We start from the raw sequence: 18,880 nt of genomic DNA on the forward strand, positions 1-18,880 counted from the left end.
TAGGTAGCAAAATTTGATCATAATATGCAAAAAGAGCCTCAATTTTGCTAATAAAGTAAAGACAGCAGTAATGTGGTTCATATATTCAATGTTCATATGTCTTGGTGTCAGCAAATGTAGATAATAAATGTAGGCACTATGTCAACATGTCACTTTTTGGACAAAAGTTGAAAACTGTCTAGAGTGTCATATATAGGTATTCTTCCTGCATAAATATGTCCAACACGTCATGTGCCAGAATTTTTGCACATTATAAACCTACAGTTTGTGTAAACTGATAAATCCCCCCCCCCCCCTTGTTTTCTTTCATATCCATGATTTGTTCATTTTCTCTGATGGAAAATAGCTGTATGGTCATACTTTAAAGGGGTACTCCGGCGCTAAGACATCTTATCCCTTATCTAAAGGATAGGGGATAAGATGCCGGATCTCAGGGGTCCTGCCGACCTCCTGTGATCTTTCATGCAGCACCCCGTTACCATCAGCCCCTGCAGCACGGGGCTGGAGTATTGTTACGTTGCGGCTCCGCCCCCGTGTGACATCACCATCCACCCCCTCAATGCAAGCCTATGAGAGGGGTGTGACAGCTGTCACGCCACCTCCCATAGGCTTGCATTGAGGGGGCGGAGCGTGATGTCGCACAGGGGCGGAGCCGTGACAGCACACGGGGGCTTATCTTTTGGATAGGGGATAAGATGTCTTAGCACCGGAGTACCCCTTTAAGATTGGGGCTTCTGGTTTTAGAAATGTTTCACTGTTTAATCTTGTTTAAACTATCAAACTCACCTATAACTCTGTTCCGGCCTACTTGACAATCCACCCTAAACAACGGACTCTCAACTGGGCGATGATCCCTGTACTAAGTGCAAGGCGTAAAACAGTCAAACCACATAAGAAAGTCAAATTGTCAGTGAACAAAGCAAACAAAAAATAGGGAAAAGCAACATCATACTAAACAGGATAATAAGCACAAGCAAACTCAGGTCAGGCAAGCAAACCACAAGCAAAATAAATGCTCACAGTCAGGTTGGAATTAACAGCCCAGCAGGGTGCATCAGCTCCAGTCCAATTTGGGCCAGAATTCCAGCAGGGGATAGGAAGCTGAAGCCATCACTCATGAGCATCCAAACCTCCGGCATGAAGAGAAGATAAGGAGTAACCATTACAGTAACATGTAGATAAGCACAGAGCACCTATAGAGGGGTTACTGAATGCTATAGAGGGTCCTCTGCTTGGGATCCTATTCTATAACCCAAAATGGACAGCTGCATTAAAGAATGACTTCTTTGTGGCCATATATTATATGGCCGCCCAAGCAAGCAGTTTTTAGAAAACTGAAGCTTATTTTGGAAAAATATTATACTTCATATATAAGTGTTCCAGAGAACTCCAATATGGGATGTGTAAATTGTAGCTATGTGGCCAGAGCCTTTCAATTTCCTTAAAGTATTTAATGCTAAAAATGAAAAGCTTCTGCCTTTAATTACTTGTGTACATTGGGTATCATGCTTGCTTATATTCTCTAAAATGTAAAAACAATGTTAGCACTCAAGGTTAGCCCAAGGGGATTTTCGGTGTAAAACTGAGAGCGTAAGAGGTTTTGACCTGTTGTAATTCAAAACCGGTCTTTAATTTTGTTGCAGTACACATCCTCAGAAAGGAAGAACCTCGTGTGACCTTATGTCATCTGACCTTCAGCATTCTCAATTAGCCGTGGCTGATTTTAATAATTTGGTCATTTGGAAATAAAACTTTCGAAATTGCAGCATCATTTTTTCATTTAGTTGTGTCTGTCCTCGGATGTGGTCTGAGCCTCGAGAGTCTGCTCATTTGAACTCCAAATCAGACAGAGAGAGCCTGCAGCTTACAGTGTAATCTCATAATATAGGACAAATCTGTGTGGTGTAGACAGGGAACGATGTGTACCTCACTGGAGCACCACATACATATATTTCACGAGAAAGTGAGAAGGCTAGTTACACAAGCTTTGCTGCTTGTAAAGTGAATGGTAGTTGCCTCCACTGATATACTTTACTGTATGTTCATATATCTTCTAGTCTGGTGAGATATACATATTGTACAAGTGGGTAAATATTTTAGGGTATAAAGGGGTATCCTTTTAGAGTAAATGAACATGGGACAGATATACTTGGAAATCCGCATGACAACTCTGCACCAAACCATACAGATGTTGTTGCAGATTTGGCAAAAAGTAAGAAGCTAAATTTCCTTGATATGTGCATTTATCCTTAAAGGGGTACTCCGGTGGGAAACTTTTATTTTTTTACTTCTATTTTACTTCTATTAAAAAATCTTAATCCTTTTAGTACTTTTTAGCAGCTGTATGCTACAGAGGAAATTCTTTACTTTTTGAATTTCTTTTTTGTCTCGTCCACAGTGCTCTCTGTTGACACCTCTGTCCGTGTCAGGAACTGTCCAGAGCAGCATAGGTTTGCTATGGGGGATTTTCTCCTGCTCTGGACAGTTCCTGATACGGACATCAGATGTCAGCAGAGAGCACTGTGGACAACGCAAAAAAGAAATAAAAAAATAAAGATTTTCCTCTGTAGCAAACAGGTGCTAAAAAGTACTGGAAGGATTAAGATTTTTTTTAAAAGAAGTAATTTACAAATCTGTTTAACTTTCTTGCACCAGTTCATTTAAAAAAAAAAAAAGTTTTTCCACCGGATTACCCCTTTAAAAGGGTTATGGCAGTTTGTAAAGTTATTCCTTATCCTGGGAATTCTAGATGATGGTGGGGGTTGGACGGCTGGATCCCCCTGTCATCTCAAGAACGGGGGCTCCAATCTCCTGTTAGAATAAAGCGGCCACGGGTCGCACTACATGCCTCCACTCTATATATTCTCTATGGGAGCCCCAGAAACAGCCAAGTACAATTTTCAGCGGTTTCTGGCAGATCTTATAGAGGATGAATGGAACAGCAGTGCATGGGTGACGCACTACTTCATTCTAATGGGAAACTAGGGTTCCCATTCGCAGTGGCGTTGCTAGGGTTGGTGTCACCCGGTGCGGTAGAAAATGGTGTCACCCCATACCCCCCCCCCCTCAGTAAGTTTTTAGCCTGTTGTGACAGACACCACTGTTGTAGCGCATTGTGAGAAATTCCAGTATAATAATCAGATATACCAGTTGCCACAGAATGGGAAAGTGTTAAAGAAGTTTTCACCATTTAAATATACAGCTCCCAGAATTACTTAAAGGGGTACTCCACTGGAAAACATTTACTTTTATATCAACTGGTGCCAGAAAGTTAAACAGATTTTTAAATTACTTCTATTTAAAATCTTAATCCTTACAGTACTTATCAGCTGCTGTATGCTCCACAGGAAGTTGTGTAGTTCTTTCCAGCCTGACCACAGTGCTCTCTGCTGACACCTCTGTCCATGTCAGGAACTGTCCAGAGCAGGATAGGTTTGCTATGGGGATTTGCTCCTACTATGGACAGTTCTTGACATGGACAAATGTGTCAGCACAGAGCACTGTGGTCAGACAGAAAATAAATTAAAAAAGAAAATAACTTCCTGTGAATCACTTATACAGCAGCTAATAAGTACTGGAAGGATTAAGATTTTTAAATAGAAGTAATTTACAAATCTGTTTAACTTTGTAGCACCAATTGATAAAAAAAAATCTTTTCCAGTAGAGTACCCCTTTGAGCAGTGGTGAGGTTATGCTGGGAGTTGTAGTTTCACTCACCATAACTGTAGAACTGACAAGTGACTACAGCTCTGATAGGACATAGTGAGGAGAATACACAATGATATCAGTGACTACAGGCGACGTCTTCTCTATAGTCTTCCCTTATCTAATTCAGATGGTACATACCGCCTGGTCCAGCTAAAACTTCTGTCTGTAGAATGTGACGCCCAGACGTCTCCTCAATATGCCAGCGCATTCTCATCCTCTATATGAAAACAAGTATTATTATAAACCTGCCAGACACTGTATCCTCTAAATATAATACTACTATACACTACACTCTTTGATTATAAACCTTCCATACACCATACCCACTGAATATAATACTACCACACACTGTACATTCTGAATATAATACCAACACATACTGTACACTCTGAATATAAATCTGTCACATACTGTACCCCTGAATATAATACCGCCACACACTGTACCCTCTGAATATAATACTACCACACACTGTACATTATGAATATAATACCATCACATACTGTACCCTCTGAATATAAATCTACCACATACTGTACCCCTGAATATACCACCAAACACTGTACCCTCTGAATATAATACTACCACACACTGTACATTCTGAATATAATACCATCACATACTGTACCCTCTGAATATAAATTTACCACATACTGTACCCCTGAATATAATACCGCCACACACTGTACCCCTGAATATAATACTACCACCCGCTGTACCCTCTGAATATAATACTACCACAAACTGCGCCCTCTGAATATAACGTTGCCATACAGTGCACCCTCTGAATATAATACCACAACCGCAGTAACACCCCTCAACATCCGTTAGCTGATGCTATTACCACGGGAGGGGGGTTTTGGTGGTGTTGCTAGTGGATGATGGGGGTGCTACTACTGGGGGGGTGTTGCTGGAGGATGATGAGGGTGCAACTGGCCATCCCCCTCTGGCAGTATCATCCCCATCATCCATCCGCAGGATCATCCTCCTGGCAGGAGCACCGCCATCATCCACCATCAGGATCTGCTGATGGAGGTGCTACTGCTGTGGGTGGGGGGTGTTGCTGGTGGATGATGAGGGTGCTACTGCCAGGGGGGGAGCATTAGGTAGGCAGCAGTTCCCCCACTTTAGGTAGGCAGCAGTTCCCCCACATTAGGTAGCATATTTTCCCCACATTAGGCAGCATAGATTTCCCACATTTGGTACATGTTCCCCCACATTAGGTAGCAATTTCCCCACATTAGGTAGCACAGATTCCCCACATTAGGTAGCAGTTTCCCCACATTAGGTAGCATAGATTCCCCCCATTCGGTAGCACAGATTCCCCACATTTGGTAGCACAGATTCCCCACATTAGGTAGCAGTTTCCCCACATTAGGTAGCATAGACTCCCCACACTAGGTAGCATAGAATCCCCACATTAGGTAGCATAGACTTTGCACATTTGGTAGTAGTTACCCCACATTAGGCCGCAGGTTCCCCACAATGGGTCAAAGTCTCCCCACATTAGATTGCTGTTTAACCCCCCCCCCCCACAAAAAAAAAACACATACAACACAGAGAGACACAAACACACACACAGTCAGAGAGACACAAACTCACAGACAGACACACACACACACAGAGTCACACACACACAGAGTCACACACACACACAGAAAATAAGGCATACTTGGCACACCAGAAGGCCTCCTACATAATTCCAATACAAGAAATGATTGTGGGCAGGGGTGTAGCGCTCCTGGGTCCCCCTGGAACACACACACAGATACATACACACACACAGAGTCACATACAGTCACATACATACACACACACAGAGTCACACACAGACAGTCACACACAGACAGAGATAGCGACAGACAGACACACACTCACCCATCCAGCGCAGCGCTCCTTCTCTCCTGGCGCCCTGCGAGTGACGTCCCATGCAGTGGTGCTGACGGACAGGCGCACAGTGGCGATGAAGGGCGGGGGGGGGCGGTGCTGACGGGCGCACAGCGCAGGTGAATGCCGGGGGGGGGGTGCTGTCGGACGGGCGCACAGCGCAGGTGAAGGGGGGGTACAGACGGGGGGTGTCGGTGTAGCTGGGGGGGGTGCTGCGGGGCGTCTTGGTGTCACCCCATTAGGTTGGTGTCACCCGGTGCGGGCCGCACCCCCCGCACCCGGGTCGCAACGCCACTGCCCATTCGTAAGTTCATGTGTGGCCCCAGGAGTCATAACTCAATGCTATCAACAAGTTATCCCCTATTCTGTATATAGGGGATAAGTTTACAAGTTAGCACAGCCCCTTAAATATTTTTACAATTAAAGGAAATCTGTCATCAGAATCACCCGCACTAAACCTATTACACAGGCTTGTAGTGAGGGTGATACTGATTAAAACGCTTCTTACCTGGTTAAAAATGGTTCAGCGGTTCTTCAGATATCTTTATTTTTAGTTTTCTGTTATTCCCTGGCTTGGGACTCAGTGGGAGGTCTTATCATCTGGGACTCGGCTACACGTCATTCTAGCTGGGCGGAGCGGCCGCCTGGCTCATGAATATTCATGAACTTATCCTCGTAGTCTAACTCCTTTTTCAAGGTCTGGTGGGGAGGGCCGCGCATGCGCCGCGTTCCGTACACCCGGCAGCGGCGTTCTCCCCCCGGGTTTTCACTCATGCAGCCCGTCTTCTTACTTGTATTGGGCCGCAGCGCGAGTGAAGCCGGGGGGAGAATGCCGCTTCGGGTGTACGGAACGCGGCGCATGCGCGGCCCTCCCCACCAGACCTAGAAAAAGGAGTTAGATTACGAGAATAAGTTCATGAATATTCATGAGCCGGGCGGCCGCTCCGCCCAGCTAGAATGACGTGTGGCCGAGTCCCAGATGATAACACCTCCCACTGAGTCCCAAGCCAGGGAATAACAGAAAACTAAAAATATAGATATCTTAAGAAGCGCTGAACCATTTTTAACCAGGTAAGAAGCGTTTTAATCAGGATCACCCGCACTACAAGCCTGTGTAATAGGTTTAGTGCAGGTGATTCTGATGACAGATTTCCTTTAAAAATACCAAAAGGCCATAATTATTGTGTTGGTGAAGCTGAGCAAGAGGGTCTCTGTTCTCCTCCATAGTGTAAAGATGGCTTCTAAAGTTTATATTTAAAGAACTCTTTAGGTCAGTAAGAAAATGTGAATTTGCATATCCCCTGAGAACAACAACCAGAAGCTGTTTCTTCTGGACATTTAGGACCTATACTACCTTCTGAAATGTTTGATGCAATTGTTCCTCGCCTTTGGGGTTTCTCCTCACTGCTCCACTCTTACATAGTTACATAGTTAGTATGGTCGAAAAAAGACATATGTCCATCAAGTTCAACCAGGGAATTAAGGGGTAGGGGTGTGGCGCGATATTGGGGAAGGGATGGGATTTTATATTTCTTCATAAGCATTAATGTTATTTTGTTCCAGGAATGTATCTAATCCTGTTTTAAAGCTGTTAATTTTTCCTGCTGTGACCAGTTCCTGAGGTAGACTGTTCCATAAGTTCACAGTTCTCATGGTAAAGAAGGCGTGTCGCCCCTTGAGACTAAACTTTTTCTTCTCCAGATGTAGGGAGTGCCCCCTCGTCCTTTGGGGGGTTTAACCTGGAACAGTTTTTCTCCATATTTTTTGTATGGGCCATTAATATACTTATATACGTTTATCATATCCCCCCTTAAACGTCTCTTCTCAAGACTAAACAATTGTAACTCCTTTAATCGCTCCTCATAGCTAAGATGTTCCATGCCCCATATTAGTTTAGTCGCGCGTCTCTGCACCCTCTCCAGCTCCACAGTGTCCCTTTTATGGACTGGTGCCCAAAACTGAACAGCATATTCCAGGTGAGGCCGCACCAATGCTTTATAGAGAGGGAGTATTATGTCCCTGTCCCTTGAGTCCATGCCTCTTTTTATACATGCCTCTCTTGTCTTGATTTATTTGAGTTCTTGGAATTGGGAACTTGATACTGTTGCAGAACTGTCCTTCATGATGGAATGCTTTACTGTATATACAGTGATCCCTCAACTTACAATGGCTTCAACATACAATAGTTTCAACATACAATGGTCTTTTCTGGACCATTGTAACTTGAAACCAGACTCAACATACAATGCTACGGACAGTCCAGATCTGTGAAACATGTCACGCCTGGAGGAACTGACCAATCAGAATGGGCATTTTACTGGTAAATCGAAGTGCATGCACTGACTGGCTGTCTGGTAGCGCCCCCTACAGTACAGGGAGGAACTACAAGTTCTATACTACTCCTTACCTGTGCCAGGGTTAGCTGCTCCTTAAGACACCAAGTAAGGGTGGCTCAATTTGGGACACTGTGTGTACTGTATAGGACCCTGAAGAAGCTCCTGTCCCCTACATAAACCATTGTTTCTCAACCAGGGTGCCTCCAGCTGTTGCAAAACTACAACTCCCAGCATGCCCGGACAGCCAACGGCTGTCTGGGCATGCTGGGAGTTGTAGTTTGGAAACAGCTGGAGGCAACCTGGTTGGGAAACACTGACAAAGACTTTTATTTACAGTTCCCAGCAGATCTTTCTTACTTTTATATGTAAGGATTTGCTTTATCTGTATTAGTTATCTATTTATTTTTCTTTAATCCTCACTTTTTCCTATTTTTGGATGACATTTTGGGGACTTCAGAACCAATTACCAGGTTTCCATAGAGTTCTGGTCTCAACATACAATGGTTTCAACATACAATGGTCGTCCTGGAACCAATTAATATTGTAACTTGAGGGACTACTGTAATGTGTTTTTATTTTTGCATCCAAAAAGGTGTTCCTATCTCAGAATGTGATATCACTAGGATATGCTACCACTTTATGATTGATGGAGGTCTGACTGCAAGCTTTCGGAACAATGAAGAGGATGCAATGCAGGTGCCGGGCTGAGATTTTTTGTTTTGGACCTGGCAATCCAGCCATGCAGGGAACTAGAGTACAGCCCCATTCAAATGTTAGGTGGGAGTCCCCGAAGTCAGACCACCACTGATTATAAAGTAATGACGTATCCTAGCGATATGGCTTCACTCTAGATCAGAAAACATAAACAATAATAAGGTAAGATTTATTTCTTAAAGTGCTCTACAGAAAAATGGACACATTGTACTAGACATCTTTAAAGGGGTACTCCACTGGGAATTTTTTTTTTTTTTTTTTAAATCAACTGATGACAGAAAGTTAAACAGATTTGTAAATTACTTCTATTAAACATTCTTAATCCTTCTAGTACTTATAAGCTACTGTTTGCTCCACAGGAAGTTCTTTTCTTTTTGAATTCCCTTTCTGTCTGACCACAGTGCTCTCTGCTGACACCTCGGTCCATGTCAGGAACTGTCCAGAGAAGGTTAGGTTTGCTATGGGGATTTGCTCCTACTCTCGACAGTTCTTAAAATTGACAGAGGTGTCAGCAGAGAGCACTGTGGTCAGACAGAAAGGAAATTCAAAAAGAAAAGAACTTCCTGAGGAGCATACAGCAGCTGATAACTACTAGAAGGATTAAGATTTTGTAATAGAAGTAATTTACAAATCTCTTTCACTGTCTGGCGCCAGTTGGTTTAAAAAAAAAAATGTTTTCCAGCAGAGTTTCCCTTTAAGTCATGGAACTTGAATACGGAATAATGTAGTGCATGTCCCTGAATTCTGTTCTTACTTCTGCCTTTAGCCTCTTCAGAATCGTACTGTTGATGGAAACCAGCCAGAGATAAAAAGGTAGGTTATTATTAGTGTGTCTATACTGTACAGTATGTATCCTTGAGGGGGTCGATCACAGAGCCGGGTCCTGTAGGGCTTAATTTGAGACCACCAAGGTGTCAGAGTTGGAAAATTATCACCAGCCTTTTCCATCTAAATGCTCATTTATGACTTATGAGTCTTAAAAGGGTTATCCACCATAAAGTGATTTTAGTAGTACGTACCTGCCAGAATTGGGTATTTCCTGTTGAATTTCGTTCTCTAAACTACACATCCCATAGTTCCATGCTTGTAAGTATGAGGTCACTCCCTCCCACACATCAGCCACCCCACCCATTGAAACACACCTGTGATCCCTTCAATGCAATACACCAGTGTTTCCTGATCAGGGTGCCTACAGCTTGTTACGCCGAGTGCTCCTGGTCCCTGCTCCTCCCCGGAGCGCTCGCGGCGTTCTTCTTCTGTTAGCAGCGCCCCGGTCAGACTCGCTGACCGGGAGTGGTGCTCTGAGTCCCCCGGCGGGGATGCGATCCGTGCGGCAGGACATGCCTGCCCGCGGATCGCATCCCGTTCTGCTCACCTGCCCCGTCCTCCTTCCATCCCATCCCAGCGCGCGCGGCCCCGCTCTCTAGGGCGCGCGCGAGCGTGCGTGCCGGCTCTCTGAAATTTAAAGGGCCAGTGCACCACTAATTGGTGCCTGGCCCAATCAAGTGCAATCACCATCATTTCCTATATAAAACCACTTCTCCTTCCTGTCCTCGCCGGATCTTGTTGCCCTAGTGCCCTGAGAAAGCGTTTTGTGTATCCCAAGCCTGTGTATCCAGACCCTTGCCGTTGCCCCTGACTACGAACCATTTCTGCCTGCCCTGACCTTCTGCTACGTCTGACCTTGCTCTTGCCTTGTCCCTGTGTACCGCGCCTGTCTCAGCTGTCAGTGGGGTTGAGTCGCTATCGGGTGGAATGACCTGAGGGTTACCTGCCGCTGCAAGTCCATCCCACTTTGCGGCGGGCTCTGGTGAAAACCAGTAACCCCTTAGATTCCATTCCCCTGATACGGCCCACGCCATCACCTCACTGACACAGAGGATCCACCTCCAGTGTCCTCTCTGCATACCAGTCCGGATCCTGACACAGCTGTTGCAAAATGAACTCCCATTGAAGAAAAAAGAACACCCATTGAAGCAGGACAGACTCCCTCTGATTACCTGACTTGTGATGTCAGGTCTCGGCGCACTGCACCCTGGGAAATCCCGAGACATGAGCAATTTTGTATGCTGTTAAAAATAAATATTGGGGCGATAATCACATAAGAATTGTGAGAAAACCGTCACACACAGGTGCAGACACTATATTATGAACTACACTAACTTTACAGCCCCTGTAGCATAGTCTAATAAAAAAAGATCCTGGAATACCCCTTTAACCAGTGTTCTTATCTGATGTAAGTCTTTCATAGGCAATAGAAACTATTAGGGGTGGAGGAGAGAAGCAGCACAATCTTGACTGAAGAAGGTATAGTGATAGACAAAGTGGAATTAGTAGGTTACTGTGGCTACTGTCATTATTAAAGGGGCACTGAAGCACCTAACAAAATGCACTGTCCAAAGGCCATAGCAGTAGATTGTGACCCCGTAGCGGTGGTCGGAATACTGAAGTGGGGCAGTAAACAGGCATACAGCCTCCAGCCATACACTGTATATGGCTGAAGGCTGTATGGCTGTGGGGGAACTATACTGCACCTAATGTCGGGGAACTGTACTGCACACTTAATGTGGGGGAACTGTACTACACACCTAATGTGGGGAAACTGTACTGGACACCTAATGTGGGGGAACTGTACTGCACACCTAATGTGGGGGAACTGTACTCCGCACCTAATGTGGGGGAACTGTACTGCACACCTAATGTGGGGGAACTGTACTGCACACCTAATGTGGGGGAACTGTACTGCACCCCTAATGTGCGGGGAACTTTACTGCACACCTAATGTGTGGGGAACTCTACTGCCAACCTAATGTGCAGGGACTTGTACTGCCAACCTAATGTGCCGGGACCTATACTGCACCTAAGCTGGGGGAACTACAACCTAATCTGGGGGAACTGCCGGGGGGGGGGGGTGCATCATAATGAAGTGCTCTGTTTTCGAGGCAGCCTTAACCTGGCCCTGGGTGTGCCACATGTACCTACCCTGGTCCTCTGGTACATGATCTTTGATAAATTGTGGTTACCCCTGGTATATGCCGTCTTCTAGTGATCACAGAAGATGATATTCTTCATACATCTCCAATAATAACCTGTAATTCAGATAACTGCCAACACTTTCACCCAAGGTAACTTTATTTAATACACAAATAGGACATTTTACAACGCACAACATTTAAAGTATATATAACAAAACAGACATTTTCTTTAAAAAAGTGCTTACACATTTTTCTTTATAAATAAATAGTACATTTGGAGTATTTTATGTTGCCTATGATGTTAGATGCCCCACCTCAACACACAATAACAGAACAGCTCATTGGAGAGTGCTTTGGTGATGACCTGGATGTAAATAGACTGGATCCTTTACAACCATTATCTTGGTTTATGCCCTGAACTGGTTTAGCTCTAGGTCGTTATTGACTTGTATGTTCATTGGCCTTGCGAAATGATAATGTACCCATTCTCATAGTACAACGTCTTTATATGAAAAGAAAAAAACAAAGAGTATAAGGTAGAGATTCAATGAATAACTGTCGAACCTGAGTCCATGTCAACATCTACTTCTAAGGTCCATGCTGCTTATCATCTTAGTTAAATTGACTTAGTAGAAATATGTAGTGCTTGTGAGCTTAGATTTGCTTTAGACTTGATAAAGGGAGGAATCCCGAAAGCTTGTCTCTACAAAATTCTGTTAAAAAAGGTATTACAAGATACTGCAAAATTTTTTTTGATTTGCATGTAGAAATATGTACAAAGAAAAGAGCACGTACGAGCACTCACCACTCAATGGAGACAGCTCGGTGTAGGAGTCCGGTAACGGGTAGCTGGATCACAGCATCAGCGCAGGTGTAGTGGCGCTCCGAGCGCCACTACACCTGCGCTGATGCTGTGATCCAGCTACCCGTTACCGGACTCCTACACCGAGCTGTCTCCGCTGAGCGGTGAGTGCACGTACGTGCTCTTTTCTTTGCACATATTTGATACTTCATACTTTCGTATGTGCACCCCGCAGGAGATGCGACTAAAGGTCACCGACAATGTGCTGCATCCAAACAAAGGGGAAGTTGCTTCTTGTGTCCCCTCTCCCATCTCATTACTACTTTTGACTTAGTAGAAAGCTTTATGCATACAAAATCCCACACGATCTCTGTATAGTCACTGGTCTAGAATAGGACTTTAAGTGGAATCCAATACTCTGATTTCCCCAAAAACATCCAAGTGAAGCTACAAACTTTGGGCGGTGGTTGTAAAAGACCTCTTTGGCGTTATGTAATTTTATTACAGATTTGTTGGTAGTTCTTTTAAAATCAACAAAGTTACAACTATTAAAGGAATTATCCAGGAAAAAACTTTTTAATATATATATATATATATATATATATATCTCAACTGGCTCCAGAAAGTTAAACAGATTTGTAAATTACTTCTATTAAAAAATCTTAATCCTTTCAGTACTTATGAGCTTCTGAAGTTAAGGTTGTTCTTTTCTGTCCAAGTCCTCTCTGATGACATGTGTCTCGGGAACCGCCCAGTTTAGAAGAGGTTTGCTATGGGGATTTGTTTCTAAACTGGGCGGTTCCCGAGACACGTGTCATCAGAGATGACTTAGACAGAAAAGATCAACCTTAACTTCAGAAGCTCATAAGTACTGAAAGGATTAAGATTTTTTTAATAGAAGTAATTTACAAATCTGTTTATCTTTCTGGAGCCAGTTGATATATAAAAAATTTTTTTTTCCTGCATAACCCCTTTAATGATAAGCTATGGTTTTGTAGCCCATATATGGTTGATCTTAAAATCCTAGCAGCAGTGTGTGGCCTTCTATCTATCATTTATATAGGCCTTGTTTAGGCTCGGTTCTCACCAGTGTTAAGACCATCTGTTTTTGCTTTTTTGTCTTTAAAAGGAATTGATCACAGAAGAGGGAAAATGAAAACATTCCTTAAAAATGTCACATTATGAGTTCAGTCTTAGAAGAAATGAATACAGATAAGCTGTGTTATGCCTAGTGCAGGGTCTGGGGACAGGGTGGGGCACATTGGACCCCTGTGTCATGCGCCACCTTCCCAGAGGTACCTGTACTAGGCATAACACAGGAGCATTATTTTAGTCTAGTTTTATTTTGCCCACAGACTTCTCAACAATCATTAACCAGACAACAAGTGTATCTGACTATATATCTATGAAATAAAGGTCTTATTACTTAAAGGGGTACTCCCGTGGAAACCTTTTTTTTTTTTTTTTAATCAACTGGTGCCAGAAAGTTAAACAGACGTGTAAATCACTTCTATTAAAAAATCTTAATCCTTCCAGTACTTTTTAGGGGCTGTATACTAAGGAGAAATCCAAAAAAGAAATGCATTTCCTCTGATGTCATGACCACAGTGCTCTCTGCTGACCTCTGCTGTCCTTTTTAGGAACTGTCCAGTGCTGGAGAAAATCCCCATAGCAAACATATGCCGCTCTGGACAGTTCATAAAATGGACAGCAGAGGTCAGCAGAGAGCACTGTGGTCATGACATCAGAGGAAATGCATTTCTTTTTTGGATTTCTCTTTAGTATACAGCCCCTAAAAAGTACTGGAAGGGTTAAGATTTTTAATAGAAGTGATTTACAAATCTTTTTAACTTTCTGCCACCAGTTGATTTAAAAAAAAAAAAAAAGTTTTCCACGGGAGTACCCCTTTAACAGAAAGATAGTGACAGTAGAGTTCAGTCGCTGATACTAAAATACAAAATTATATATAAATAAGAATAATTTTATTTTAAGTGACAATCTAGAGAAAAAGCAAACAATGTTAGGCACAGTATGGAGTCTGCCCAATGATGACCTACAGCAGCCATAGCTGAGAATACTTGGTACTTAAAGGGGAACTCTGGTGGAAAACAAATGTTTTCTAATCAACTGCTGCCAGAAAGTTAAACAGATTTGTAAATTACTTCTATCAAAAAATCTTAACCCTTCCAGTACTTATCAGCTGCTGTATTCTACAGAGAAAATTGTGTTGTTCTTTCCAGTCTGACCACAGTGCTCTCTGCTGACACCTCTGTCCGTGTCCGGAACTGTCCAGATTAGAAGCATATCCCTATAGAAAACCTCTCTCGCTCTGGACAGTTCCTGTCACGGACAGAGGTGTCAGTAGAGAGCACTGTGGTCAGACAGAAAAGAACTACACACATTTTTCTGTAGTATATCTGTAGTATACAGCAACTGATAAGTACTGGAAGGGTTAAGATTTTTAAATAGAAGTGATTTACAAATCTGTTTAACTTTCCGGCACCAGTTCATTTGAAAACATTTTTTTTTTCCCACCAGAGTTCCCCTTTAAGTTGCTCACTCTTATAAGGATGTTATTTAATTTGAAAGAATCTTTAGCCAAAGGATAGGGGATAAGATGCCTGATCGCGGGGGTCCCGCCGCTGGCGACCCCCGTGATCTTGCACGCAGCACCCCGTTACAATCAGTCCCCGGAGCATGTTCACTCCGGGTCTGATTAATGGCGATCACGGGGCCGGAGCGTTGTGGTGTCACGGCCCCGCCCCCGTGTGACATCACGCACCACCCCCTCAATGTAAGCCTATGGGTGGGGGCGTGACAGCTGTTTGTAACTGATTGTAACGGGGTGCTGCATGCAAGATCACAGGGGTCCCCAGCGGCGGGACCACCGCGATCAGGCATCTTATCCCCTATCCATTGGATAGGGGATAAGATGTCTTTGCGCCGGAGTACCCCTTTAACTAACATACAGAGACATGTATATTAACCATAGAGGGTCTGGAAGGTGAGGTGGAGTTAGAAGGTGTACCAGGCTGTGACATTTGAGCAGCTCATCTCTACCTCCTGGACACTTAAGTAATGAGTTTGGCAACCACCAACAGATCCCGGAAATGTATCTGCAGCTCTTAGCAGAACATCCAGCTGACAGATTGCCTTTAATTTTGCTGGCCTAGTTATAATAGGTAATTATGCAGGAGACTCTTAATGATATAATTGTGTTCAGTTACTCGGCTATCATGTTTTGACAATGCCTGGTCTTGGTTATCATAGAACTTAAATAGAGGATGTTATGATTTGTACATGTGGAACAAAAGATCCTACAACTTTGGTTATTAGCATCTATTATCTATGCTATAGTATAGACTGCAGCAATTTTTATACATGTGCCCCTATGTCTATGCCCTGAAACTCTAACATTACCAAGTGTACAGCTGAATGGCTTAGTGCCTACGGTAGTTTACCGAGAACATGTCAGGTCCTTACTGTCTTACACAAAGGTCCCAGGACCTGACAGGTAAGGAGAACAGTGTTCTGTCAATATTCTCCTCTTCTATCTAATGCTGCAGACTGAAGAAAAAAATCTTTGTATGGCGCGTGCAAGCGAGTGCTATTTAGTCAGAGGTTAGGGGAGTCAGTGCCTATGTTTGTGCCTTAACAGAGCATAGGTACATCAGTTGTAGGGGGTTTAGGGCATTAACCCCTTAAGGACCAGGCCATTTTACACCTCAGGACCAGAGCGTTTTTTGCACATCTGACCACTGTCACTTTAAACATTAATAACTCTGGAATGCTTTTAGTTATCATTCTGATTCCGAGATTGTTTTTTCGTGACATATTCTACTTTAACATAGCGGTAAAATTTTATGGTAACTTGCATCCTTTCTTGGTGAAAAATCCCAAAATTTGATGAAAAATTTTAAAAATTTGCATTTTTCTAACTTTGAAGCTCTCTGCTTGTAAGGAAAATGGATATTCCAAATAAAAAAAAATTTGATTCACATATACAATATGTCTACTTTATGTTGGCATCATAAAATTGATGAGTTTTTACTTTTGGAAGACACCAGAGGGCTTCAAAGTTCAGCAGCAATTTTCCAATTTTTCACAAAATTTTCAAACTCACTATTTTTCAGGGACCAGTTCAGGTTTGAAGTGGATTTGAAGGGTCTTCCCATTAGAAATACCCCACAAATGACCCCATTATAAAAACTGCACCCCCCAAAGTATTCAAAATGACATTCAGTCAGCGTTTTAACCCTTTAGGTGTTTCACAGGAATAGCAACAAAGTGAAGGAGAAAATTCACAATCTTCATTTTTTACACTCGCATGTTCTTGTAGACCCAATTTTTTTATTTTTACAAGGGGTAAAAGGAGAAAATGTATACTTGTATTTGTAGCCCAATTTCTCTCGAGTAAGCACATACCTCATATGTCTATGTAAAGTGTTCGGCGGGCGCAGTAGAGGGCTCAGAAGCGAAGGAACGACAAGGGGATTTTGGAGAGTACGTTTTTCTGAAATGGTTTTTGGGGGGCATGTTGCATTTAGGAAGCCCCTATGGTGCCAGAACAGCAAAAAACCCTCACATGGCATACCATTTTGGAAACTAGACCCCTTGAGGAACGTAACAAGAAATTAAGTGAGCCTTAATACCCCACAGGTGTTTCACGACTTTTGCATATGTAAAAAAAAAATTTTTTTTTTCACTAAAATGTGTGTTTCCCCCCAAATTTCACATTTTTGCAAGGGTTAATAGCAGAAAAGACCCCCCAAAATTTGTAACCCCATCTCTTCTGGGTATGGAAATACCCCATGTGTGGACGTCAAGTGCTCTGCTGGCGCACTACAATGCTCAGAAGAGAAGGAGCGCCGTTGAGCTTTTGGGAAAAAAAATTGTTTGGAATGGAAGTCAGGGGCCATCTGCGTTTACAAAGCCCCCCGTGGTGCCAGAACAGTGGAACCCCCCACATGTGACCCTATTTTGGAAACTACACCCCTCACAGAATTTAATAAGGGGTGCAGTGAGTATTTACACCCCACTGGCGTTTGACAGATCTTTGGAACAGTGGGCTGTGCAAATGAAAAATAAAATTTTTCATTTACACGGACCACTGTTCCAAAAATCTGTCAAACACCTGTGGGGCGTAAATGCTCACTGTACCCCTTATTACATTCCGTGAGGGGTGTAGTTTCCAAAATGGGGTCACATGTGGGTATTTTTTTGGGGGGGTTTATGTCAGAACCGCTGTAAAATCAGCCACCCCTGTGCAAATCACCAATTTAGACCTCAAATGTACATGGTGCGCTCTCACTCCTGAGCCTTGTTGTGCGCCCGCAGAGCATTTTACACCCACATATGGGGTATTTCCGTACTCAGGAGAAATTGCGTTACAAATTTTGGGTGTCTTTTTTTTCCTTTTAACGCTTGTGAAAATAAAAAGTAAAGGGCAACACCGGCATGTTAGTGTAATTTTTTTTATTTTTTTACACTAACAAGCTGGTGTAGCCCCAACTTTTCCTTTTCCTAAGGGGTAAAAGGAGAAAAAGCCCCCCAAAATTAGTAGTGCAATTTCTCCCGAGTACGAAGATACCCCATATGTGGCCCTAAACTGTTGCCTTGAAATACGACAGGGCTCCAAAGTGAGAGAGCGCCATGCGCATTTGAGGACTAAATTAGGGATCGCACAGGGGTGGACATAGGGGTATTATACGCCAGTGATTCCCAAACAGGGTGCCTCCAGCTGTTGCTAAATTCCCAGCATGCCTGGACAGTCAGTGGCTGTCCGGAAATGCTGGGAGTTGTTGTTTTGCAACAGCTGGAGGCTCCGTTTTGGAAACACTGCCATACAATACGTTTTTCATTTTTATTGGGGGGACAGTGTAAGGGGGTGTATATGTAGTGTTTTACCCTTTATTATGTGTTAGTGTAGTGTAGTGTTTTTAGGGTACATTCGTACTGGCGGGTTACGGTGAGTTTCTCGCTAGAAGTTTGAGCTATGGCGAAAAATTTGCCGCAGCCCAAACTTGGAGCAGGAAACTTACTGTAAGCCTGCCCGTGTGAATGTACCCTGTACGTTCACATGGGGGGGGGGGGGCAAACCTCCAGCTGTTCCAAAACTACAACTCCCAGCATGTACTGACAGACCGTGCATGCTGGGAGTTGTACTTTTGCAACAGCTGGAGGCACACTGGTTGGAAAACCTTCAGTTAGGTTCTGTTACCTAACTCAGTATTTTCTAACCAGTGTGCCTCCAGCTGTTGCAAAACTACAACTCCCAGCATGTACTGATCGCCGAAGGGCATGCTGGGAGATGTAGTTATGCAATAGCTGGAGGTACGCAACTACAACTCCCAGCATGCCGAGACAGCTGATTGCTGTTTGGACATGCTGGGATTTGCAGTTTTGCATCTGGAGGGCTACAGTTTTAGAGACCACTGCAAAGTGATCTCCAAACTGTG

The sequence above is a fragment of the Hyla sarda genome, chromosome 9 (assembly GCF_029499605.1).
Source record: "Hyla sarda isolate aHylSar1 chromosome 9, aHylSar1.hap1, whole genome shotgun sequence".
In the NCBI taxonomy this organism is placed as follows: domain Eukaryota; kingdom Metazoa; phylum Chordata; class Amphibia; order Anura; family Hylidae; genus Hyla; species Hyla sarda.